Source organism: Dermacentor andersoni, chromosome 7 (assembly GCF_023375885.2).
Source record: "Dermacentor andersoni chromosome 7, qqDerAnde1_hic_scaffold, whole genome shotgun sequence".
In the NCBI taxonomy this organism is placed as follows: Eukaryota; Metazoa; Arthropoda; class Arachnida; order Ixodida; family Ixodidae; genus Dermacentor; species Dermacentor andersoni.
The window spans coordinates 144,953,076-144,978,896 of record NC_092820.1 but is presented as its reverse complement, the minus strand read 5'-3'; the positions used below and the strand labels follow the sequence as shown (position 1 = coordinate 144,978,896).

The window sequence follows — 25,821 nt, the reverse complement described above, 5'->3', positions numbered from 1 at the left end:
CACATTTAACAAGGCGTTTGGTTCGCTTCCATAAGAACTTCCCGCAAAGAGGAGCACACATCCCTGTCGCTGAATCCCAGAGTAGAGGCCCTAAAACGAAAGAATAACAGGCTCTGTTAAGTCCAGGCCAAATCTTCGAAGAGCTAGTTCCAATGCTCTATTTCTTGCCGCATATGAGTGGCCACGAGATCGAAGGAAGCCATGAATCGTTTCTTTCTGATTACAAAAAGAGCAGAGAAGGGAGCGCACCAAACCTGATCTGTGTAAGAAAAAGTTTAGAGAGGGATTGCGGCAACATAATTCTGTGAGGCGGCTGGCTGGAGGCGACTTCCAACCAGAACCTGCTCCAGCCCAGTACACATACGTCGCATCTATACCCCGAACCGTACCCAGATGACGTGTAAACTATGTAGGACAGAACACACCACCCTAGAACACATTCTATGCTGGCCAAAATTACCAACGGGCAATGAAACCCAATATGTCAAAACTGCAGAAATCAAACATAGGCTACCCAAATTCACATTATTTGTGGATGCGAGGGCTTACCCCCTTCCAGGTCGCCCCTGCCAGCTCCCTCACAGCAGACGTGGGAGGAGCTGCTCAGAACGCCGGATCAAAAAGTACAAAAAGCCCTCGTTGTCTGGGCCGAAAGGGTCGCTCCTCGTGAGGCGCCATCCGAGGGCTCGGGCCTGCCAGATCATAACTGAGCAGAATCTCAATAAAGTTGTTACCGCCACCACCTACCGGAGTGCGCACATGTACAGGATAAAAATGCAGTCTCTTCAGAACAGTTATGGGCGCGGTGGAAAGCCACGCTTATCAGCTCAGATCTGCAAGACCAACTATATGGGCCATCCAGCAAGCTCGACAGGTGGCTGGGAGGCAGGGACTCTCTGCCTCACCTGGCACGGTCTAGGCCCAGGCCTCAATCAGCTGGTTTCTTCAATAAAGTTGCTTGATGCACTCACTCACACTTCAAGAATCGTTTTGGTGCAAAACTCGCTACGCCGAGGGAATGCCAGGTGCTAATAATCTGGAGAAGCCGTGAGTACTTGGTCTTGTAAAGCTGCTGTATTTGAACGCATCCGGAATCTAGCCGCCGTGATGGATGCTGTCATGGGTGCTCTGACCCAGAAAACGTGTCATTGCTCGCTAGCCAGTTTGCTCCTTACACACAATGGCACTTTCTCGCTACGAGGGATTGGCCAAAAAGCCTCTGGTTAAAAGAGGAGCGGATATAAAATTTAAAGAGGAAAGTAAAGCAATATAACGGCGAACACCTACATATCGAAACAAACCAATTTTATGGAGACTGTTCTCCACGACCTCCCAATTCTAGGAGTATTCCCTGTGGAGGGTTGTGCCGTTTCACTTAGATAAACCGATTAGTCAAATAGTCGGAAACAATATCTTCCTTAGCACAGTGCCGCGACATCAATGCGTTAGTGCTTACGTTTACGCTAACGACATTGCCTTTTTTTTGCCTCTGTTAATGACATTCACTATCTTTTTCCAGAGTTTGCCGGCATACTTAGGTAGTCTTGAATCCTGGTTGGATTATTTGTACGTGACCTTCAATGTTACTAAGTGTTCAGTTCGCGGTACGCGTCCGTAACTAAAATCTGCACCGCGTTTCTTCTCATTTCGTTGGTCGTCACGTCGTTGGTCCCGTCGCAATGCGGAAGCAGCACGACAGAACCAACGCAAGGTTGGTTCTGGCCGAGCAGGTGACACGCAAATATTGGGGAACGGAGAGAGACCGGATGGCCCAGCTTTACCGAGATGACCAAACAATATAAATATAGAAGGGCCCATTCCCCCCCCCCCCCCCCCCCCACCGGCACACTCCTCGCTAAGCAGACGGCAAGCGACGGCATATGGCGCCTCTTACAAACGGATACATATCGGAACCCGGTGGCCTACCACCGCTGCTACCCGGGCCTTTACACGGATAGATGTAGGTTCTGTCTAGAAAGGGTGGACCCACAACATATAGTTTGGGCTTGTCCTCCGACACCCACACAGAACAAGATACACAAGACCAGAGAGCAGTGGGAGACCGCGTCGCTCAGCTGTGTACTCGAAGACCACCTTAAGGCAATCCAGCTGGCCGAAGGTGCCGCCAGGGCCCAAGGGCTCGAAGCCGTCACCTAGGTAGAGAGGCCTTGATCTCGAATCTGCTGTCCTAAATTAAAGTTTATTTTTCCTCCTCCTCCACTTCGTAATTTGCACGCGAAAACAGGCAAACTAAGCCTTTGAAAGCTGTTTGTTGTAATCACCATGCATCGTATATGCTGCACTAAATTGCATATACTAAACATTACGATTTATAAGCACGGAAAACGTTATCCATAGCATATAGCACGGCGTTTTGATGCGCTGAAGATTCTCAGTTGTGGATAGTTTGGCGCACCAGTTAATAAAGTTACTTAGTATACCAATTATGTTTAATTCAAATGCCACTTAATTGTTTTTTTCGTACAGATCCAATCCCCGTGTCCAGAAACATAGATGAACCAAATCTTCTAATTCTCCCTGGTGGGGAACTGCGTTTGGGCATTAAAGGACCGTTGTTATAGTTTTATTGTAAGTTTCTTTCATTTCGACTGTCACTTTCAAACTTCAAGCTGTGTATTTGCAAACTCCCATAGTGGGCACGACCCACAGACTTAGTACCACCAACAACCACATCAGCTTGTCGAGTTTTATTTATTTATTTATTTATTTATTTATTGTACATACTTTCAAGGCCAGCAGGCACAACAGAAAGGAGTGGTAGAGTACATTATTTGCAGAACGAGAGAAAAAAAAATAATGAATGAACTATAAGGCACTTCGAACAGCAAGCTTGAAATTGGTGCTGTCACAAATGGTGACTAAGGAGGCGGGAAGGCGGTTCCATGCAGTGGCGGTTCTTGGTAAGAATGAAGAATGGCATAAATTAGTGCGGCAAGATGGCACTTCAACTTTGTATTGATGATCGATGCGAGATGAGTTGTAACTGGGTCTGGTGAAGAGATTTTCTTTCAGGAACGCATTGAGGTAGTGTATTTTATGAAAAAGACAAAGGCGAGAATGCTTGCGACGTAGTGAAAGGTCAGGTAGATCTAATGTTTTTTTTTCATGGATGTTACGCTAGAATGACGTGAATAATTAGAGAGGATAAAGCGCGCTGCACGGTTCTGAATGCTTTCAAGTGAATTAATGAGATTGGAATAAGCAGGGTCCCATATGGCACACGCATATTCTAATTTTGGACGGACGAGCGTTTTGAACATGGTAAGCTTTAGTGAGGTCGGAGCGGATGCAAAGTTACGTCTTAGATAACCTAATGTTCGGTTAGCATTGTTACTGATATATTCAACATGCATGTTCCACGAAAGATTGCTAGTAATATGCAGGCCAAGTTACTTGTAAGAGTTAAGAACCGACAGGACAGTTCCATTAATAGAATTGGGGGGGCGGATCAGAAGGGGTAGAGCGGCAGGAGACACGGATATGTTTGCATTTATTTGTGTTAAGCTGCATTTGCCATTTGATTTGTTACACCACTTTGATACACTAACCAGATCATCTTGAAGCTTACTGGAATCATTAAGGTTAGTTATTTTGTGGTAGATGACGCAGTCGTCCGCGAACAGCCTAATGATTGAGTTAGAGATACAGTCAGGAAGGTCATTAATATAGATGAGAAAAAGCAGGGGCCCCAGTACGGATCCTTGCGGTACACCGGAGGTAACTGAACAAGGTCTAGAGGTATAATCATTAGCGGTTACATACTGGGTCCTGTTAGAGAGAAAATCCTTAATCCATGCAAATACGTTTGGGTCAATATTAAGAAGAGAAAGTTTGAAAATAAGTAAATCATGAGAAACAGAATCAAAAGCTCGCGAGAAGTCCAGAAATACACAATCAGTATCAAGTTGCTGATCTACATTAATAAACAAGTCATTGGTAAAAGACAAGAGTTGGGTTTCGCAGGAAAAGAATTTTCTAAATTCATGTTGTGCGTTGTTAAAGAAAGAATTCATCTCGAGGAAATTAATGAGGTGTGAATAAATTATGTGCTCTAATGTTTTACTTGGAATGCATGTCAATGAAATTGGTCGATAATTATTGGAGGAATGAGTGTCACCTGATTTATGGACCGGAACCACCTTTCCCACCTTCCAGTCTTTGGGCAGGGTAGAAAGCTGTAGGGACTGGTCAAAAATCTTTGATAAAATAACACTTGAAAAAACTTCAGTACACTCTAGCATTTTTGAATTAATGAAGTCAGGACCACAGGATGAAGAAATGTTTTGATTTCTGATAAGTTTGCCGATGCCAATCCAGTCAAGCGAGATAGGATCCATAGGCGGAAAACTTGGGGACGATAAGAATGGAAAATTTGGCTGTACTGATCGCTGAAAAAATGACGACAAGGTATTATTCAGGATTTCGCAGCACTCGTGAGTTGGAACTGGCACGTCTGATTGGATTAATTGAAGAACATTCTTTTTAGTACCTGCAACAATAGACCAAAACTTCCGTGGGTTAGAAACCAGAAACGAGGGCAGAGTATTATTTAGGAATATGTTTTTGGCACTGGCTATTGCCGAACAATATTCACTGGCAATGCAGTGATATCGAGACCAATGATCAGGATGATTTGTAGCGTTAGCGCGGCGAAACACCCGTTTTTTTTTTGTTGCGCAGGTGCTTTACTGCATTATTAAACCATGGTGATCGGGGGTTAGAAGGTACTCTTCTTTTAGGTATGTAGCGGTCAATTATCGATAGAAGTTTGTTTTTATAGAGAGACCAGATTTCATCAACTGTTCGTTGCGAAAAGTTCATTAAGTAGTTCGTAATGAAAGACTCAAATTCGGCTGTTATTGACGAGGCATCCGCTCTGTTGTAATCTAGTATAATCTTTGAGCTTTTTTTAGTAGTAACATGCGCGTTAAGAGTGAAATGGATCATTACATGGTCGCTTATACCTTGCAGGAACGTTAGAGGTGAAACCAAGTTGGGGGCAGTGGTAAGAATGAGATCCAGGATATTGGCAGAAGTCAGTGTAGTGCGCGTGGGGTAGTGCACAAGTTGAATAAGGTTAAAATCGCGGCACAGGTCCAAAAATTCTAAAAATTCAGGACAACTCTGTTTCACAACTACGTCATCCTTCGACCACACAACATTGGGAAAATTCAGGTCCCCTAGTATAAACAAGGGTGATGTGGGGTATCTAACAATGAGGTTATTAATCACATCATGAAGTTCATGGCAAAACGAAATAGGGGCAGCGGGTGGTCTATAACAGGCAGAGAAAATAAACTCGCGATTGGAAATAACAACCCGTACACACACAAGTTCTAATGACGATGTAATCGGAATGATGTGAGAAACAAGAGCATCTTTGACACCGATAAGAACTCCCCCTCCTGATCGAATGTCGCGGTCATATCGGTATAAACTGTAAGTGTTTCCGCAATCCAGTATTTCACTGCTGCTTATTTTTGCTGACAGCCACGTTTCCGTAATGATAACAATGTCAGCAGAACAGGAATCAATGGCTGATGATAAAGCTATGCGTTTGTTGAGTACACTTCGTGCATTAGTGAATAGTATTGATAGGCTTTTGACGTTTTGGTGTACGGCAGATAGCTATGAAGAATCATTCACCTGGGCGGCAGCGGACTCAGGTACGGCGGCTGGCACGTGTGAAGGAGGATACATTTCACAGATGCTGTCGATGGCTGCGCAGTAAACGTATGTTTTTTTGTTAATGATTAGTTTATTATAACGAAGTGTAAAATTCTGTTTGCTGGCGTTTCCGAAGTCTATAAGCCTCTTACGCAATTGCCTCGTATTTTTGCAGAAATCCTCACCTACAGATACACCAGAGCCCTTTAGCTTTGCCGTCAAGGAAAGGATGCTTTCTTTATTCTTAAATGCCGAAAACATAACAATTATGGGGCGGGTTTTATTCGCAGAAAACGACCCCAATCGGTGCGCTCTAGATATAGCCATGTCTCGAATAGAAATATCGAAATGCATTGACAGTATGTCCCGAACTCGGGTTTCAGACTCAGCCCAAGTCTCTGTGGGACTGTCAGTGATACCGTAAAAGAGCAGGTTATTCCTCCTTGATTGATCCTCAAGGTCGTCAAGGCGAGAGGCAAAGACACTGTTCTCATTTTTGACTGCTTCCTTGACTGCTTCCTCGATTTCGGCCATAGGTGGCGAGTTCTCGAAATTCTCTACAAAGGATTCTACTTTGGTTAGCCTGGTAGTTAAATCAGATACGGTTTGAGCGAGTGCGTCTTGTTTTTGTTTAAGTTCACCTAGTGCACCCATAACTTCGGCATGTCTCGAGTCAATTTTAGATGACAGGTCGCTGATTACCGCAAATAATTGTGTATACTGTGTACTAGAATCATTGAGAGGCCCGGGATTCGTCTCGACATCGCCACGAACCAGTAATGCCCTTGCCACTAGTACACAATCACAAAAGCATTGGAATAACACACTTGGGCACGGGATAAGCAGCAAACAGAGATTGTTCGATCGCTTGCTAAGAAGTGATGGCTTTTTACCAACCTGCATGTAGAACAGAAACGGGTTTGCGAGCGACGAATGCATTGTCGCCGCTATCCCGTGCCCACTGAAGGCCGAAGTCGGATCCGCCGCCCTTTTGTACTCTTCTGATGGGACTGTCGGTGACGATGCCGCTGGCCAGCCGCTGACTGAAGGGACGCCGTAATCCAAGTAAGGAAGATAGCATGCTCCATCATGGTCGAAAGTTGGTGCCGATGGCGGCGTTATCGGTGAAACTTCTGATGCTTCGGACGAGAGATATGCTCCCAGCAAAGTGACGATCTGCATGTAGAACAGAAACGGGTTTGTGAGCGACGAATGCATTGTCGCCGCTATCCCGACGGCATTGTAACGGCATTGTCGCCGTTATCCTTTAAAAAAAAAAATATGTCTCTCCTAAAAGTAACCCCGATTCATGCTAAACATTCCTCACTGGGTTGCGTCATTTCTTCGGGGGTAAAAGAAACCAACAGCGCCATTTTCCGTTAGCACGAGCGAGCACCTGCTGACACGCACGCGAAAGCGTTCTGTTTGGGCCCTTACTGTCCGGCAACGGTCACGCAGCTCGGCGGCCCTTCGCTCTGGTCCCGTGCCCAGTCCTACCACCCGGTCTCGCAGAAATTCGACTGCCGTCCACCGGCACACGTCAGCGTGAGCACCGGTGGCTCTCTGGGTGGGTCCTTTATGGAGAAGCTCCTTGAGCAGGTCCTGTTCTCTGCTTCTTGCCCCGCGGGCGCTGATAAGCCGATATGGCAAGGGACCTCCGACGCGTCTCTCAAGCGACAGCTGCTTAGCAACACATCTCTGATCGTACGGAACACGCGTCACGTATCAGAACTTAGGCTCCGTTCGGCTCGCGAGGTCACCAAATTAGCGCACTCACAAGAACGTATAGTTTGTCCTGTTTTAAAAAAGCAGGTCTATCATTTGGAACCCTGCGCATGAAATCGGACGCCATGAAGATAAGATAGATTTAGAAGCTATTCGCTTCACATGTCTGCGCCACAGTAGAGACTTTCCTCTTCTCTCGATATCTAGTGCACACAGCGTCTCAAGTCCCTTGACAACTGCGTAGCTAATATGCAACGCTGCTCATCTTCGCATTGCAAGCGGAGAAGCTGATACTTCGCTGACTTGAAATTTCCAGCCTTTCAAGTATCACGCCGACTTTACGCCTGCAGCGATTTGGTCTAAATGTAGCATAGCTCAGCGACATCATAGTGAAGCGCGAAAAAACCGGGAAACAACGATTCTAAGAGACGGACAGAAACGAAGACGGCGCTACATCTTCTCTTCATCCCGGATCTTCTCACACCTTCTCTTTTGTCTGTCTCTTAGAATCTTCTCCGGTTTTTTAGCGCTACAATATCGTGTCGTTCAGCGAACACCAACTCGCCCAGGAAAATAGTTACTGTATTGCGTCGCGCCTTCGCGCTATTGCATGTTGGAAATTAATTGTCCCGACGTGAGCATATTTGTCCCGGAAACGACATACGGTGAAGGAGATCAAAAGCGGGATTTGCCGAATTCGCCAAAGGCGATTAGAGCGACGTGTCTTCCCCAAAGCATGGTCCTTGTCCCCACGAATTCGATTCGTTAGAAAGATTATGCGATTTGCCACCGTCTAATTCGTGCAAACGCGGCTAGTCTCGCATGTGTAGTACACGTTCTTCATCCCATCACCGACTACATATCGTCCCGTTCTCGGCTCGCTTCGGCTTCATTTCCAGCGCACGCTACAAAAAACGTACACACGCACCGTGGCTATCACAGCTAAGGCATGCAACCACTCGGCTAAAATTTAGCACGCGGCGTCCCTAACACATTGCGGGTTATCAGTAACGCACAGTTTGCGCAGCACTCCGTTGTTGATCATCTGTCGGAAGTCGACGTCGCCTGACCACGGGCTGTCGACTAATTTCACAGCCTCGCCCACTCTTCGTCACCCAACGAACGTCCGTCCAAGAACGCTAAACAATGGGTACGTTAATGGTACGTCGATTTACACGGACTATACCATCTCTAATCTGCCCGCTCCTTTTGGTTTACAGGAGATTCGTCTATGTTCGAGTCTGCTATGTCAAGCAATGTGGAAAGTACAGCGATGTCGGGTAAGTGTGATGTTCATTTCGGAAACTAGAATTACGTTCAGAAAGAACTGTGATATGAGTAGCTGATCGTTATCTGACGTGATCGTTCTGCGGAAACCCGCAAGATGGAGAGAAGTAATTAAGGGAAAATGAGACATCCACCTAATCGTAGCAATCACTACGAAGGAAACCCAAACGGGTTCTGCGAAAGAAAAGCCTCATAGTTGAAGGAAAATTCGTCCTGGTTCGGGACTCTTAACTCGGGACCACCGCCTTTCTGGGGCAGCCGCTCTACCACCTGAGCTGGCCAGGCCGCTAGTAGATAGCAGGGCGAAGTCGAATTTGACAACAACTCGAAGCAAAGGCAAGGGTTTGACGTAATCGCTCTGCGGAAACCCGCAAGGTGGAGAGAAGTAATTAAGGGAAAATGATACATCCACCTAATCGTAGCAATTGCTGAAAGGAAACCCAATTGCTACAAAGGCTTCCTTCATAGCAAGTGCTACGATTAAGTGGATGCCTCATTTTACCTTAACTGATCGTTATCTGTATCGACATACGTGTCTGACGACACGCGGTGAACCATATGCGAACCGGATATCATTTAAGATTACATTAAACCATGATGTTTTCGAAACCGCGTAGTCAATCATAAATGATGCCACATATAGTAAAGCGCTTCGGAATAACCTTGACTGCCTGTTGGCTCTTCACCATGCGCCGAATTCTCTTGACGTTAACGTCTCTCACGTTTTGATCACGTGGCAAAGTGATCGCCACGACAGGGAGCCGCACCCGGGACCTCGCGCTCAGCAGCAGGTCGCCGTAGCAACTCGGCAACCGTGGCAGTCGCGCGAAAGATTAGCACCGACTCTGACAAAGCCAACTCTTCGCTGCTAAAGGATATCGATCAGGGTTAGCCATGTCGGATACGCTGGCCGACGTTTTCATGCAAACGCCATCCTCGACAGAAGCGGCCCTGTCATTCTTGCCGTTCTACGTTTATGAACCACGTGGAACGTCGTCACGTGGTGTCGCTGGAAATCTGCAAAGGTGGCACTGAATGCGGGCCAGCTGTCCAGTGCCTCCACTTCATTATCTTCGTTGCCATGTAGTATCATTCCACTATCTAGAGTCTAGATCAGTCTCTTTGTCAGTGTCAGTTCTGTCGTTTGTCAAGAATCACAGGGCAGCCACTGACAAGTATAAGTTTACTTTACGAAAGTCCTGCCAGCCTATCTAAGACATTTCGTCCTGCCTGATGCGTTTCTAATTTCTCTTTATTGATATTAGTCTTCATAGCGTGCTCTCATATGGCGACAGCTCCATATAATAATTTTTTTTATTGAAGGGTGGAGCCTTGTTACCATAAATTCGGTTCGATGTGCAACGTATCCAGACGTTGATACATGAGCACACCATACCTCGCAACTGAATTATTTCTCCTCCGTTTTCATTTAGGCATTAGTTTCAGCGAGATGTCGCGTAAGTATTGTAGCTTGTTTATTTATTCATTTATTTTTGCCGATAGCACTACCGGGCTGGGTATAGTAAAGAACAAAAATAGAAAGAAAGCTGGTTGTCGTTGAACAAACAAGGCAGACTAGAGCACAAACGACGGACAGCCCTACAAGCATTGAGTGATATTTTCCAAGTGTAAATACAGGATGTCGCCAAGCATCGAGTTTCGGATTGCGATTCCTAGAAAGAGCAGTCGCAATATTTTACAGTCTTTTTTTTTTGTCTGCAGAGCATCCAAATTCCTTCATAAAAATTGACGCGCATTTCCGACCCGGAAAGGAGATACTGCGCTCTCTTTTTCTGAGAAATCCTTAGTGAGGCATTCACTGGTTTCATAGCAACGGTTAGATCTGAACTGCTATTGCACATTCCGGCGCACTTTCGTCATTACTCTTCCAGTATAGGCTAGCGGTTAAAAACGTTTCAACAGACAGGTCAACCGTAAGTGCTTTGATTCTACTTAGTAAGCTGAAAAGGATACGTATGAATCGCATGTGTAGGAAATTATATAGGTGTAATGAGACTTTATCTGCGCAGGGGGTTTATTAAGACCCGCCACTAGACGCATTGATATTCGGCAGGAATAAATACTTACACAAACAAATCATCACGTACAAATTACGGCACTTCGTACCGATCGAGTGTCCTCCGTGTTCAACCAGCGAATGTTCAACAATTCAAAGACTAAATCCTTATTGATGAGCTTCCTGCTTATCAACACTAACAATAACGACTCACCTGTCTGGCTGTCATTGACTGCATGCTTGATATGTCCCTACGTGTTGCGATTGTTGGTTGCGCACTTGCTCCCCGATAATATTATCACTGGTTCAATATGCAAAAGCGTTGGTATTTGTAATTGAAATGTGCACTTTCGATTGCAATCGACCTGCATATTCCCTGCTGCATTCCGTGAAGTACGAACCGCAACGGTGTTGCTGCTCGGCCAGTCATTCAACGCTCACCCCAGAAGAAAGCTGTGTACATCTTTACTGTGTTGTGTGTGTCGAGCTGTTCAATACATCATTTCAAACGCTTGCCTTGTCATCAAGACAAAACATGTTGTTGGAATAATTTCTCTTGCTCAAAATTACGTACTTTCTCACTATATTGTCGCTCTCAAATACCGTATCGTTTCTCACCCCTCCTTTCTTTATTATTTTTTAGGTGTGGATCCTGGGTAAGCCGTAATACGCAGTTGTCGCAAGAGTATTGCGTGATCTGCCTGTACGAGTTGCCCTAGTGACGTCGTTATACCAGAGACTTGCGCAATCGTACAGTCATTACTGGTCGGGCAGTTACCATATCAGGACTCCTGCACCGTCCGCGCACATCAAGGTCCCTTGCCGTTTCCGGATCCTAAACGCTCCATCAATACGGCTATAGCGTGCCATCCTTAAAATCCGCGTAGTAGCTCCGATAAACCTAAAGGTATTGCTGATGTATCTTTTTTTCAAATTTTGGAACGTAAAACGCCATGAACATTACGTGCGACCTTGCTCGGCAAGTGTGTCTCTTAATCCAACTTATGCATATCTTGGCTCTACATTGGATAACGTTAGCTCAGTGCTGTTCCTGCTTTCGATGCTACACGGGGACGATCATGTACGAGCGTATCCCTTGCCTAGTGTAATGCGGATTTAGCTGTTCAGGAGGCTTATTAAGTCCTACCACTAGACGCAATGACACTTGCAAGGAATAAATACTATACCTCTGCCTTGCTAAGAGAGAGTCAGTGCTCGAAGACGCCGCCAGGTAGTAGCACTCGCACGCCGTGTCGAGCGGAATTGCCTATCAAAACACCCTTGAATGAAGAAGAGCAGTAGCAAGGTGAAAGATGCGGTGGTTCTTACTAAACAGAAAGAGGTAACCAGTGGTTGCCATGGGCCTGTGAAAGCCCCCTGACACCTGCTGAGCATTCCAAGCACTGACTCGTTGCGTGTGAGCTAATGTGGAAATAATACAAAAAATGAACAGAAAACGATAAGTACGAAGAACCAGGGCATTATAATCCCAGCCGCGGCGGCCGCATTTCAATGGGGACGAAATGCAAGAACACCCGTGTCTCCTGCATCGGGTGCACGTTAACGAACTCCAGGTGGTCAAAATTATTCCACATAATCTCGTAATCATGTTGCCATTTTGGCACGTAAAACCCCTTAATATAATTTTGTAAGTGTTCCAGGGCAATCCATTTCACTTATTTCGAATAAATACCATCTGCGTGGCCCGGTCGAGCTAGACAAACGATTTCTCCTTTCACACTGACAGCGCTCGGTTGGATGCATGGTTCCAGGTCATGCAGGAAAGAAAAATGAATACGAGGGAGCTTCGTCTCCCAATATTGAAGCCTATAGACATAATATATATAACGTAATAGATCATGGAAACCATTATCATCAACGACAGCTAGGCGCGAGCGGCGCGTGAGCTATGGAACGACCGGCTATGGTCGTAGCCGTCTAAAGGAATAGTAAGTTCTCGGTCCTCAATAAGTTGCCGTCAATAAGCTCCCCGCACGGGCCAGATGGTTGGAACAAAGTGCCCAATGGTAAGAGTGACACTTTTATTTCTGTCGATGGCGTTCGTTATTTGTTATATAGCTACGAATTCGTGTACTCTGAAATGTTGCTACTCAAACGCACGGAGGTGACAACCACTCAAGGTGCCTGATCGGCAGGTAATTTTCTTTTCTGTGATAGCAATTGTATGGACAATCCAGGCGCATTTCTGCCGTCGCCGTCGCCGTGAGGTTCCTTATAAAGTCGAAGGGCGATAAAATCGTCGCCGCGCGCCGCATTCTGTATTGGCGAGTGAAAGCGCGCGAGGGTGAGCCGGCAAACGCGGCTCAGTCTCGTGTGTGCAAGCGAGAAAAGGCGGACCGGAAGCGCGCCCTCTCCAGTCGCAGGCGGCCTGAGAGGTTTGCAGAGTGCGCGAAGTGCCGGCATATATATAGCTTCGTGTGTGCTGTGCTTTTGACGTTTCGTTCAAGTTGAAGCGAGAGATGCATCACGGTCGATTCATTCGCTGCTGCTGCCGAGATTCCTCACTCCAACATTCTGACCGCGATTTTCCGCACTCATAGAGCTAGATGGGTTCATCGCTTACCTGTGTGTGCATGACACCATGCTTGCCAATTTAGTTAAAATACGTCGGCGAGCTAGCTGGTTTTAATACATGATAGCATGTGTAAGCGCGACTGAACGAGGACGTAGAAAGAAACAGACACTCTCTGTGTGTCTGTTCCTTTCTGCGTCCTCGTTCATTCACGCTTACGCATAATATAATTGTTAATTTAGTTAGTGAGCGAATGTTTACAAGTTTATACGCCTGATAAACTCACCATCCTTTCTTCGCGCAGCTATTGACTAATTTGCTATCGCCAGCCGTGCTTCGCCTTTCGGGCGAAACTGCAAGATTTTTTTACCCCTGTATTTTCATTGATGCACGAATAAATTTGATTCATCGATTTATTTATTTATTATTTAGTTATTGATTGATTGAAAGGGACATTACTTCTTACCTTATCAAATGATCTCCTGCCGATGCGTAAAACTGTTTCGCTATTATTGAAGACGTGCGAAACACCTTCCAGGGAGAACGAGAACCGGAGCACAGTTGCGGCTATTGTACTCTGCCTGATGTTCCTGGGGATAGCCGGCCTGGTGCTCTTCCTCCTCGTTGGATCGAGTGATTCCGGTAAGGACAGAAATTGTGGATGAGTCGACTCTTTCCTTTCACAAAACGAAATAAATCGAATTTACTAACTTTTTCTAAAGCAAGCGTATCGAAGGCTTCTAAGAAGCTGTAATAGAGAATTTGACGGAAGCCCGTCTGGTCGGCATGAGACGTGACAAAGAAAGATGTACACCGACCAAGCAAAACTTATCTGAATGTAAAGAATGGAACCTCGTTTCTTCGAACGGACAATGCCGGCTTGGAGAGGGTTCAAGTCGGCAGTGCCCAAGGTTGCTCCAAACAAACGGTGCTCCACGGCATTCATGAACGCAGTGGGGTAACCGCTTGACGATAGATCTTTCCGGATTATCTGCACGTCGGAATTTGAGTCTTTAAAAATAAATCAAATTATAGAGTTTTACGTACCAAAGCCACTTTCTGATTATGAGGCACGCCGTAGTGGAGGACTCCTGAAATTCAGACCACCTGGGGTTCTTTGACGTGCACCTAAATCTAAGTACACGGGTGTTTTCGCATTTCACCCCCATTGAAATGCGGCCGCCCTTGCCGGGATTCACTCCCGTGACCTCGTGCTCAGCAGCCCAACACCATAGACACTGAGCAACCACGGCGGGTAGAATTTAAATCTTCAGGTTTCGTGCAAATGCGGCTCGCACGGCCACACAGGGAGGACACTACTGACCTCTCGTGAGCTTCAGGGTGCGCAGACAAGAAGTACAAGTACCGGCTAGTGTGTGTACTCTTCCTGAAAACGTTGAAAGAAAGCGCACCACTGCTTCTTTTCACCAATACGTCCAAAAAAAGGCAGTTTCTGTTCCGTCTCCATCTCAACCGTGAACTGAATGAAATCTGCTTGATTGTTTAGATGCCTGGTGAAAGCTTCCAAAGCGCAGCACTTGATTAGGGAAAAACAATCGTCAACGTAGCGTAGAAAAATTCTTGTCGATGAGCTGAAAGAAGCGAGCACACGACTTTCCAGCCATGCCATTGTCAGGTTGGCAGCGGTCACCGAGACTGAGGCAACCATTGGTGCGCTGTGTATTTGCAATTGGACGGTCTTATCGAAACAGCAGTAGGTCTTGCCCAGGCAAAAACTGAGGAGACCCCTCGGGTCGGGGACATCAAATGGCGACCGTTCTGGTAGAGCTGGATCTGAGTCGAGAGCAGCAGCACACTTCCTCGGCCATGTCAGTGAGAGTGGAAGTAAACAGACACACAACGTCAAACGAAACCATCACCTCGTCGTCGTCGTCGAGGACAAGATCCCGAACTTTTTCAACGAAATCGGTGGAGTTGGGCAAATTCGTTGTGCCTTATCCGACTGGAGAGGACAAAATTCTGTGCAGAAAGCTGGATACCTTTCACAGAGGGGAACGCGTAAATTCCAGTATAAGTCGCAAAGGGACATCAGGTTTGTGAATCTTTGTTAAGCCATAAAGCGCAGGGGGCGCACCATTACGGCAAAGAAGCGAGTAGCAGAGCGACTTGTGCTTGAGAGAAACAAAGTGAAACACCTGCACTAGGAGTTTCAGTAGTTCTCAGTGTACCTACAAATTAGGGTCCCGGGTGAGCCGGACGTAAGTGTTCTGGTGTCAAGCAGGTCCAGCATTTTTCTTTTGTACGTGGCCGTGTCCAGGAGAGCTGTGGCATTCCCCTTTTCAGCAGGGAGAATGGCGATCTCAGAGTTGTCATGAAGCCTCTAGACAGCACCGCGTTCCTCAGCAGAAAGTGGCGAAGCAAATTTCCGCTGCTGCAACCGAGAGATGACACCGATAACGCGGGTGCGGGCCTCATCCCGGTGGGACTGATGAACTTGGATGACGGCGTGCTCCACAGCGCAAACCACCTTTCTCATGTCCAGGGCAGGACCAACATTGAAGTTCCGGCCTAGCTCAAGAACTGAGACATCAGAAAGATGAAGTCTGTGCGAAGACAGATTATGTACCGCCGCAGTCGCGCCGTGTAGACGATGGGGTTTGGCTGTGTCCGAAAGTCTGCGGAGTTTGACTTCGTGCGTGAACTCGGCATGGCGCATCCGTGTATTGGCCTCATGATTGGCGTGTAGCTGGATGCCAGCAAAGTGGTCCGCATAGCGGAACTCAAGGCGACATCGGGCAAAGAACGTCTCGTTTACAAGTTTCTGAACTGTGTTCCGGCAGTCCAGTCTCCTTTCTTGCAGAACAGCCTTTCTGCCTTTGCGACGACGCTCAGGCCAAACTTGGAAGGTACAGACCGGTTCAGTCGCAGAGTACGAGGGATGAGTCCCCTCCTTTTGCAAGCCCGGTTAAAGTGAAGGTGTCTATTAAAAGCTGCCACTCGCGTTGTCAGGGAAACAAAACGGCGAATGTCGGTGGTTACAGCTTTCCTGCACCGTATAATCCTGGTCTGTATGAGTGCCACGTGAGGCTTCGTGGCAATGACATGTGCTCCGACAAGGCCGACCCTAGTGGACAGCAATCTCAGTTCGGCGTCAATAAACGCCCGCCAACGCTTGCTTAAGCGGAAGTAACTTATGCCGAATTTCTTTTTAGCCGAATTCTATTCGCTGCAATGGCCAATGTGCAAGTGTCGGGAGTGGCAAGGGGCAGCGCATTTACGTCGCCAGATGAGAATAAAGAGGATGCGTGTGATCCCAACGGCACTGGCTCACTTGGCCTCCGGCGTGAACGAATACCTGCTGCACTACAATGGTCGTGAGAGAGATGACTGGCTTTCCTGCAACAACTGGCATGGTAATGCCTTACCTAAAACGTCATACTTGGTTTTTCTCTCCCATACTATTCTTCTGGCTGTGGCGCCGCGCACAAATACATCAGCAGTGTCACTCACTACTGATAGTAGCCGAGGACCATCGATGTTGCCGGGTCACATGATCTGCCATCGGGACCGCTACCTCTGCCCAATACTCCGGCAGCTGCACGGCCGGCAATGCAAAGACTCGAAGAGTGCATGTCAGGCGTGACAACAGAGGTGCTGTGAACATGGAGTAACCTAGAACATCAGATGGGATAAATGTGTCCATGATGATGATGATGATGATGACGACATTTATCGGTATCCCTTTTGAAACGGGGCGGGGACAAGTGGTCCCGTAGCTTGCTTGATTTCATCATATTTTACTTCATCTCTCGCTATCTAACCTTTTTGTCTATATCTGATCTCGATCTTAACTTACCAGCGTTTGCCCTGACTCCGGTTCTATCAATCCTCTGCCTGATTGTTTTTTACATCAATAGTCTAATCGTCCCTTACTTATCTCGCCTGCTGACCACTTAATTCTTCCGTATTCTTTGAACACCAACGCTTCTCCAAGGTGGACACACCTTAGATCTCGGTGGATATCTTGGCATTCCATAACGATGGGCGGAGTCGTTTTTTGCTGCCCACTCATGCCTAATCATGTGGCGCATATCTTCTCCGGTATATTTTTTTGCTCAGGCAGCCAGCTTGCGCCTTACATAGCCAGGCACTTATCTATGCGTTATCATACAGATTTGTCTCTCCTGGCTTATTTGGCGCCGTTTCCGTAAATCTCCGTCTTCGTGTCTGTTACCGTACATCGCATCGAATTTGCTGTTTCTGTTTCTCACGTTTTTTCACGACCTCCTTTGGTATATTTATGTTTTCAGTTACAGTGTACTGGATTACCGACTTCCTTGACCTTGTCCGTCATTCCGTGTCCGCGCTTTTGATGCACAGATGTTTGTACACTTGAGTCGACCATTTCTTTTGATCCATGTTCCTTCGCCTTTCTTCAAAACGAATCTTGCTCTGCGCTTCCCTCAGTACAAAAGAAGCCGAACCCCAGTCACCTTGCACTGCCTTTTTTTTTTTTGGAAGGGGGGGATTTACCGTAGACCCCCAAATTCAGTCGGCCCAGCACCGTCTGTTTAATCTGCAACCCCAGCACGATTTCTAGTTTATAGCACAGAATTCCTTTTGCGAACGTTAGCTCCGGCCCAGTTACTTTTTTCCCGAATTCCTCGGATCACCTCGTGTTTTTTGTAGCGTCAAAGCAATCTATGTTTTGTTATTGCTGCATTCCGCTACCCTTTCATATTTCTTCTTTTTGGTAAATGGTTGAGTAGGCCTTTCATTCATTTATGTATACACCGAGGTATAAATATTGCTTGACTATACGTTGATTTGGTGCCACTTTATCACTAGTCTCTTTATCAAAGATCATAATCCCTGATTTATCTGCGTTAACATCAGGCCTAGATTCGTCGCTGCACTGTGACTCGTATTAGCAAGTTTCTGTAAATAACTTGCATTGCTCGCTGGTAGCACTGCGTCCTCCAAATGCATCAGCCCAGCCACATCCTGCTCCACCTTTTGCCCATCATGGATGTAAGAGATCAAAATCTAATTTACTAATTTCCAGTCGTCTTTCTACGCCCTCACATGAATCGTGAGCAATATTGGAGACAGATGAGACCCTTGCATCAGTGCTTAGTGAGTTTCCGCAACGTGATTGTATCTCCGTCCTTCCTTTACAATTTTTACTCCTTTGTCTCTAGGTAGGTACCTCAACAGCTCCACGAAATCGTCGTCCATGTCCTCTTGCTTGAGAATATTCCATAACAATTATTTGTCTACGTTGTCGTAAGCTCCTTCAGTATGTTGAAATGCTATCCATAAAGGTCTATTCTGAGCTACTGAAATATGTATGCCCACCTTAGCATAAAAATATTCTCTGATAAGCACCGGCCTGACCAGAACCCATTGTGTAGTTCTAGTACTATTGTGTAGTTCTAGTACCTGTTTATCGTTTCTCCATCCAATTGGACAGCTCTGATGTTATGGCTTGCATTGTCATTCTATATTTCACCGACGTTACTGTAACTGTCCTGTACGAGCTCCAATGACCTGTATCACCTTTGCCCTTACACATAAGGTTCATCCTGCTTTCATGCCACCCAAATGGATTTCGCTTCTTTCTAATCACTTGCTTCATGACATTAGTCAGCAGTGCCTTGCTCTTCGGACCCTGATGTTTGCTTAGCTGTATTGTGGTTTTATCGGATCCTGTGGCCGTGTCATTAGGTTCATTTTCTCTCCCATTTTTTCTTAGTAAAAGCTTTCTACGATACATTTTGATCTCTAAGGCTTCTCTGTTCCTGCAATTGTTTGTGGCTGTACTACGCTTTCTTTCTTGTCCAAGTTATCCCTAATGACATCTCTGTTGTACGGCGGCTCGTCGCCTCCATCGCAGACGTTACAGTTTGGATCCCTTATAGCCATTAGCAAATTATTACTTGAAGCTCCGGATGACCTTCCATGGTTCCAGAATCTTTTTGGTGCGCCTATATTTTCTTTCTTTTCGACATATATATATATATACATATATATATATTGTCACAAGCTGTCATGAACCACCCCTGCCGCGGAGACAACGAGAAGAAAGAAGAGAACGACGTTGGCCAAGCTGCCGCGAGACCGCTCTTCAACAACCGCGCCTATCAACCAGATTCCTCTGGTTCTGCGTTAAACACCTCGTGTGTAACATTTGGTGGAGCTGTGCGGGGTACCTCCCACGACTTACAACGGAACCACCAGCACTAGAGCTACGCCGAAGCCGTCGCCTCGCCGGACTTTCGCCGTCGCGCTCAATCATGGCTACAGAGCAAAATACCCTCACCAGCAGTGCCTCGGCAAGCCCAGTCCCTATCCAGCACTACCGAGAGCCACGCACGTTCTCGGCGAAGGCAGAGGAAGATGTGGATGAGTGGCTAACCCATTACGAAAGGGTAAGCCAATACAATAACTGGAATGCTGCCAGTCAGCTTAGGAACGTTGTTTTCTTCTTGGCCGGCACGGCGCTGGTATGGTATGACAACCACGCGGACATGCTAACTACATGGACACGCTTCGTTGAGGAGATCAAAAAGTGTTTCGGTGACTCGGACGCAAAGAGGAAACGTGCGGAACTCACATTAGCCCAGAGAGCTCAGGTACCCGGCGAGACTTGCACTACCTATATCGAAGAAATTTTGAAGCTGTGCCGAACCGTGAACCCTCACATGACAGAGGAAGATAAAGTGGGACACGTGGTAAAAGGAATAGCGCAAGACGTGTACAACTTCCTCATTGGTAAAGAGAACTTGCACACTGTATCAGAACTGATACGGCACTGCCGTACGTTCGAGGCGCTGAAGACTCGCCGAATTACACCAAAGTTTGGACGGCTGGCCAATGTAACAACTGTAGCAAGTGTTGACACGAGTCCTCCGCTCCCAGACCTATCGTCCGCCATCCGCCAGATAGTCCGCGAGGAGCTACAGCGACATGACGAACAGGCACGTTATGCGGCGCCACGTTACAGCTCCTCCGTTTTCCGAGACACTCTTTGGGAACCCCCTTCGGCTACTTGGAACCACTCGGTGAACGTCGCGGATCTTAACGGCTCCAGAGACGAACCGCATTACATTACGACCGAACCACCACGCAATGATTCGCCCCCTCAACGTTTTGATCCACGCCCACGCAACTTTCGTCCACGAAGACTCGCCGCTACCTACGACTTTCAAGGGGAAGAGCCTCGTTATCCTCAACCGATGTCTTCGGCAGAATACTTCAACCCGCATTCTGAACTTCGCCCTTCGCCAGTGTGTTACTGCTGCGGCATGCCTGGCCATATAGCTAGGTACTGTAGCCGACGCCGAGCATCGAACTACGGATCGTCAGCGCCCACTATGCGGTCTAGCGGTCGTACACTGCGCACTCAGTGGCCAGGAGACTCCACTTCAGGAAGCCACTTTCGAGAGGACCGATGCAGCGCCCAGGAGACCTACCTTGGAGAAGAAAGAACCCGGAACCGCTACCGCTCCCCTGCCTCCGACCGTACTCTGACGCCACCACCAGCCTTCCGAGCCTCCCGATCACCATCCCCTCGGCCGCGATTCACGTCACCATCGCCTCGGCGCCGTTTCGTGTCGCCCCCGCCGGGAAACTAGCCAGCGCGGCCGATGGAGGTGAGGTCGCTGGAAAATGTGTGCTGCCGACTCAACTGCCTCCAACTATTTTCATGCTAAAGAATAAGGTTCATGTACTGATTGATGGGGTCTCTACAATGGCTTTAGTCGACACGGGAGCAACTGTCTCGGTCATGAGTGTGGGGTTTAAAGGCCTTCTGGGACGCAAGGTTATGTTTCGTTGGGACCAGTGCACAAGTTTCCGTGGAGTCAGTGGTGAATCATTATACCCGGTTGGTGTGTGTAACGTGGATGTGTCATTGGGTGGGAAAGTTTTTAATGCAGAGTTTACTGTTCTTCCTCGCTCCTCGCATGACGTGATTCTGGGGATTGACTTTTTGCAATTGTGTGGTGCGAATGTTGACTGCCGGACGGGAGAACTCAGTGTCGACACCAGTGTTTCACCTGTGCTCTTTGAAGGTGAAGCTTGCCCGGAGAGTGTGCTGTGCGTGTCTGAGGATACAGTTGTGCCCGCCTTATCCGCGATGCGTGTTGCCGTCGCCTGTTCATCTCCGGCTCCTATCTCGTTCGACGCTGCAGTGGAACCTGTACATCGGAACTGCCTCAAGAAAAACGTGTTAGTTCCGCACTGCGTAGTCTCAGTGACCAATGGATGCGCGGGGCTGTGGGCGCTAAACTGTTCCACTGAAGCGGCAGTGCTACCTCAAGGCCTAAAGATTGCCACGTTTCAGGAAGACTCGCCCGTATCGGTGGCAGTACTTACAGAGCTCCCCGATGGAGGAGCAACCAGTGTCTCGAGCCCCGGGAGCTCGAAGATACTTTCCATGATTGACAAGTCACTCAGCGATCACGAGCGTCGAGTTTTGATGGCCCTGCTTACGAAACATACCTCGGTATTCGACTTTGCGCAGCACGAGGGCCCGCCATCAATTCCTGCGTCCAGAACTCGTCACCGCATCAACACAGGAGCCGCCCAGCCAATCCGACAAAAACCCTATCGTGTATCTCCGTCAGAACGCAAGATAATCAGTGATCAGGTCCAAGAAATGCTATGCAAAGGCGTCATTCGAGAATCATCTAGTCCTTGGGCAGCACCCGTGATATTGGTGAAGAAGAAAGACGGTACGTGGCGGTTCTGTGTTGATTACCGTCGCCTAAACGCCGTCACTAAGAAAGATGTATATCCGCTCCCACGAATTGACGACGCCATCGACTGTCTCTTTGCGGCATCTTACTCTTCCTCAATCGATTTACGGTCAGGTTACTGGCAAATTCCTATACACAAGGACGACAGAGAAAAGACAGCATTTGTAACACCCGACGGACTATTCGAGTTTAACGTGATGCCTTTCGGGTTGTGTAACGCACCTGCAACGTTCGAAAGGTTCATGGACACGATATTACGCGGCTTAAAATGGGAAGTTTGCATGTGCTACTTAGACGACGTTGTGATCTTCGGGCGAACGTTTAGTGAGCACAACAAACGTTTGGATTTGGTCTTGAACTGCTTGGAGAAAGCGGGCCTCGTGCTCAATTAAAAAAAATGCCGTTTTGGGGAACGACAAACTCTTGTGCTAGGCCATCTCGTCGCTAAAGAAGGCATCCGACCAGATTCACAAAAGACTGCGGCCGTAGCAGCATTTAGAGTACCCAACTCTGTCAAGCAGTTAAGAAGTTTCTTGGGCTTGTGCTCCTATTTTCGCCGATTCATTCCCCGGTTTGCTGACATGGCTCATCCCCTTACACGCCTTCTCCAAAAAGGCGTTCTCTTTGAGTGGACTGCAGATTGCGACTCATCGTTTCGCCAGCTCAAGTTCCTGTTGACATCCCAACCAATTCTTCGGCACTTTGATCCTTCATCACCAACTGAAATTCACACCGATGCCAGTGGCGTAGGCATCGGTGCTGTGCTAGTTCAGCGTGTTGACGACAGTGAGCACGTGATCTCTTACGCTAGCCGGTCCTTGAGCCGCTCCGAGCGCAACTACACAGTCACCGAACAAGAGTGTCTGGCGGTCATCTTCGCCGTGCAACGGTTTCGTTCGTATCTCTATGGGCACCCCTTCACTGTGATAACAGATCATCATTCGCTATGCTGGCTTGTGAATCTGCGGGATCCCTCAGGACGACTAGCGCGCTGGGCCCTCCGTCTACAGGAATACGATTTCGTTATTTGCTACAAAAGTGGCCGGCGACATGCTGACGCTGATTGTCTCTCTCGGATGCCACTTCAAACAACTGAATGTGATGCGGACAATTTTGATGAATACATCGCTTTTGTGTCCCCGGAATTTCCGGATATGCGTACCGTCATATCCGAGCAGCACAAGGACGAGAGCTTACAACCGCTCTTCGCGGCAGCACAGGAGTCACCTGCAGGCAGTCGCTTTCGCCTACGTGATGGTGGCGCGCTGTATAAGAAGAGCTACTCGACCACCGGTGCACGCTACCTTTTAGTTGTCCCCAAGAACCTTCGCCACCAAGTATTACACGCCATGCACGATGACCCAACTTCCGGTCATCTTGGTTCCACACGTACACTCTACCGTGCTCAAGAACGTTTTTACTGGCCTAAGATGCGGAAATATATCGAACGGTACGTCACCAGCTGCTCTCAATGCCAGCGCTACAAGCGTCCGCCACAAGCGCCACATGGCCTGCTTCAACCAGTTCCCCCTTCTAGCGTCCCCTTTGAGCAAGTTGGTATAGATCTTCTGGGCCCTTTCCCGCGATCCTCCAAGGGTAATCGTTGGGTTATCGTTTGCGTAGATCACCTGACCCGCTATTGTGAGACCGCCGCATTGCCATCGGCCACAGCTACAGAAGTTTCTATCTTCTTGCTGGCTAACGTTATACTCCGACATGGACCCCCTCGCATAGTAATCAGCGATCGTGGGCGACAGTTTACCGCGGACGTGGTTGAAGAAACCCTTCGTCTGTGTTCATGTAGCTTCCGCCATTCTACGCCCTACCATCCACAAACTAATGGTCTGGTCGAGCGCACAAACAGAACTCTTGCCAACATGCTATCCATGTACGTCGATTCAGCACACAAGAATTGGGACAGTATCTTGCCTTTCATTACCTATGCCTTCAATACCGCGAGACACGAGACCACTGGTTACTCACCATTTTTCCTTCTGTATGCTCGTCCGCCGCGCTACACCCTCGACACCATATTTCCCTACTTCGCTCATGACAACGAATCAATTGATCAGATCCTATGTCGAGCAGAAGAAGCGCGACGCCTCGCTAGGCTACGCACCCTAGCATCGCAGGACCGGTCCAAGATCCGCTATGACGGGCGTCACCGCCACGTTTCCTTCGATCCTGGGGACCTTGTGTGGCTCTGGACGCCGTTGCGGAAGCGTGGCTTGTGCCAGAAGTTTCTCGCCCACTACGTCGGCCCTTACGTTATTCTGGAGCGCCTCAGCGAAGTAAACTACCGCATTGCGCGTGTCACGAGCAGTGGACGACGCTCGGCCAAGGCTGAAGTGACGCACGTCGCGCGTCTGAGGCGTTACAACCCACGAGATGACTGACTCGCCCGGCGGGCTTCGTCTGCCAGCGGGGAAATGTCACAAGCTGTCATGAACCACGCCTGCCGCGGAGACAACGAGAAGAAAGAAGAGAACGACGTTGGCCAAGCTGCCGCGAGACCGCTCTTCAACAACCGCGCCTATCAACCAGATTCCTCTGGTTCTGCGTTAAACACCTCGTGTGTAACATTATATATATATATATATATATATATATATATATACACGAGAAGAAAGGGGCTTACTGAGGGGCCCCATTTTATTAGTCCTATCATGCGAAGCCAACAAACACTGACACACCAAGGACAAATAGGGAAAATTACTTGTGCTTAATGAATGAAATAAACAATAAATTACTGGAAAAGGTGGGGAACGATCCCACAACCTTTGCATAAGGTTGTGTGGTCGCTCCCCACCTGCGGGGTAGTTAAATTCTTTCATGAATCAAGGACGAACGTAAGAGCCACGGGGGACACGTACGTGGGTGCTTGGTGGAACAAGTTTCTGTGGAAGACAGTGTTGTGCCTTTCTTCTGTACAGGATACCTTGAAGCACATTTAGGTTACGGCAGAAATACTCTTCTCTCAATGTATTTCCAAGACACCAAAATATTATGAAAATTATTTAGGATAGCGTAACTTGAGTACAGTATTTCAGTTACGTACAAGTCTGACCTACCTGCCCGCTAATTTATCCCGTCACACACAAAAGCGCTGTCGCTGTTGCAACCGTGCATTCAAGTTACCGTTGTGATTCAATGCATAAAAGAATGTTTTGTTAAAAAGTGAGTGGACCAACCGTGCATTCTCGTGGTGACATTAATGGCTGATATCTCCAAACTGGTGTCATTCTGCAAATCAAATCGAATTAGACACGCCACGAAGACGCAACCGCTACAACTTGTAAAGTGCCATATGTGCCATAAAGTACTTAATCAAGAAGTTAATTCGCGACTGCCTGTTACTTAGTTGAATGTGTGTTTCGATTTTTAGTGCTAGTAATGCCCACCTTTCTCAATAACCTAGTTGAAGGTCTAAAATTGCGTTAAGACCATCAGCCGATTTTTAAGGTGTCTATAAAACTGAAAAAATTGTAACCCAATATAGCCGCAGCTTCTGCGTCATCCTTAAACTCTGTCAGAGAAGCATTTGTACGACGACGCACTCTTGCCCTTGTGACCCGTAGAGGACGAACAAAATGAGTTCGGCAACATCGACGGTGGTGGCGTTGGCGGCGGTGGTGGTGGTGGCGGTAGCAGCCTCCCTCTTCCGGTACCAGTTCCTATAGGAGCTAAAACACCAGCCTCGACGACCACGCCTCCATCAGTAGTACCAGCAAGTGTACCGAGAGGACCGGTACCTCCATCTGGGGCACCAGTTCCGCAACAAGGGGGACCAGCGCCGCCATCTGGGGGACCAGGTTTGCCACATGGTGGACCAGCGCCGCCATCTGGGG

At 47.7% G+C, this 25,821-nt stretch overlaps 1 long non-coding RNA gene across 1 annotated transcript; it reads left to right on the top strand.

Annotated features, from left to right (window-relative positions):
* Nucleotides 1-8,328: 8,328 nt before the first annotated feature.
* Nucleotides 8,329-25,772, top strand: LOC129385567 (uncharacterized). The gene is made up of 4 exons (XR_008613034.1): nucleotides 8,329-8,563; nucleotides 8,634-8,693; nucleotides 13,789-13,892; nucleotides 25,552-25,772. It is a non-coding gene; the product is annotated as an uncharacterized lncRNA (long non-coding RNA).
* The last annotated feature ends 49 nt before the right edge of the window (nucleotides 25,773-25,821 follow it).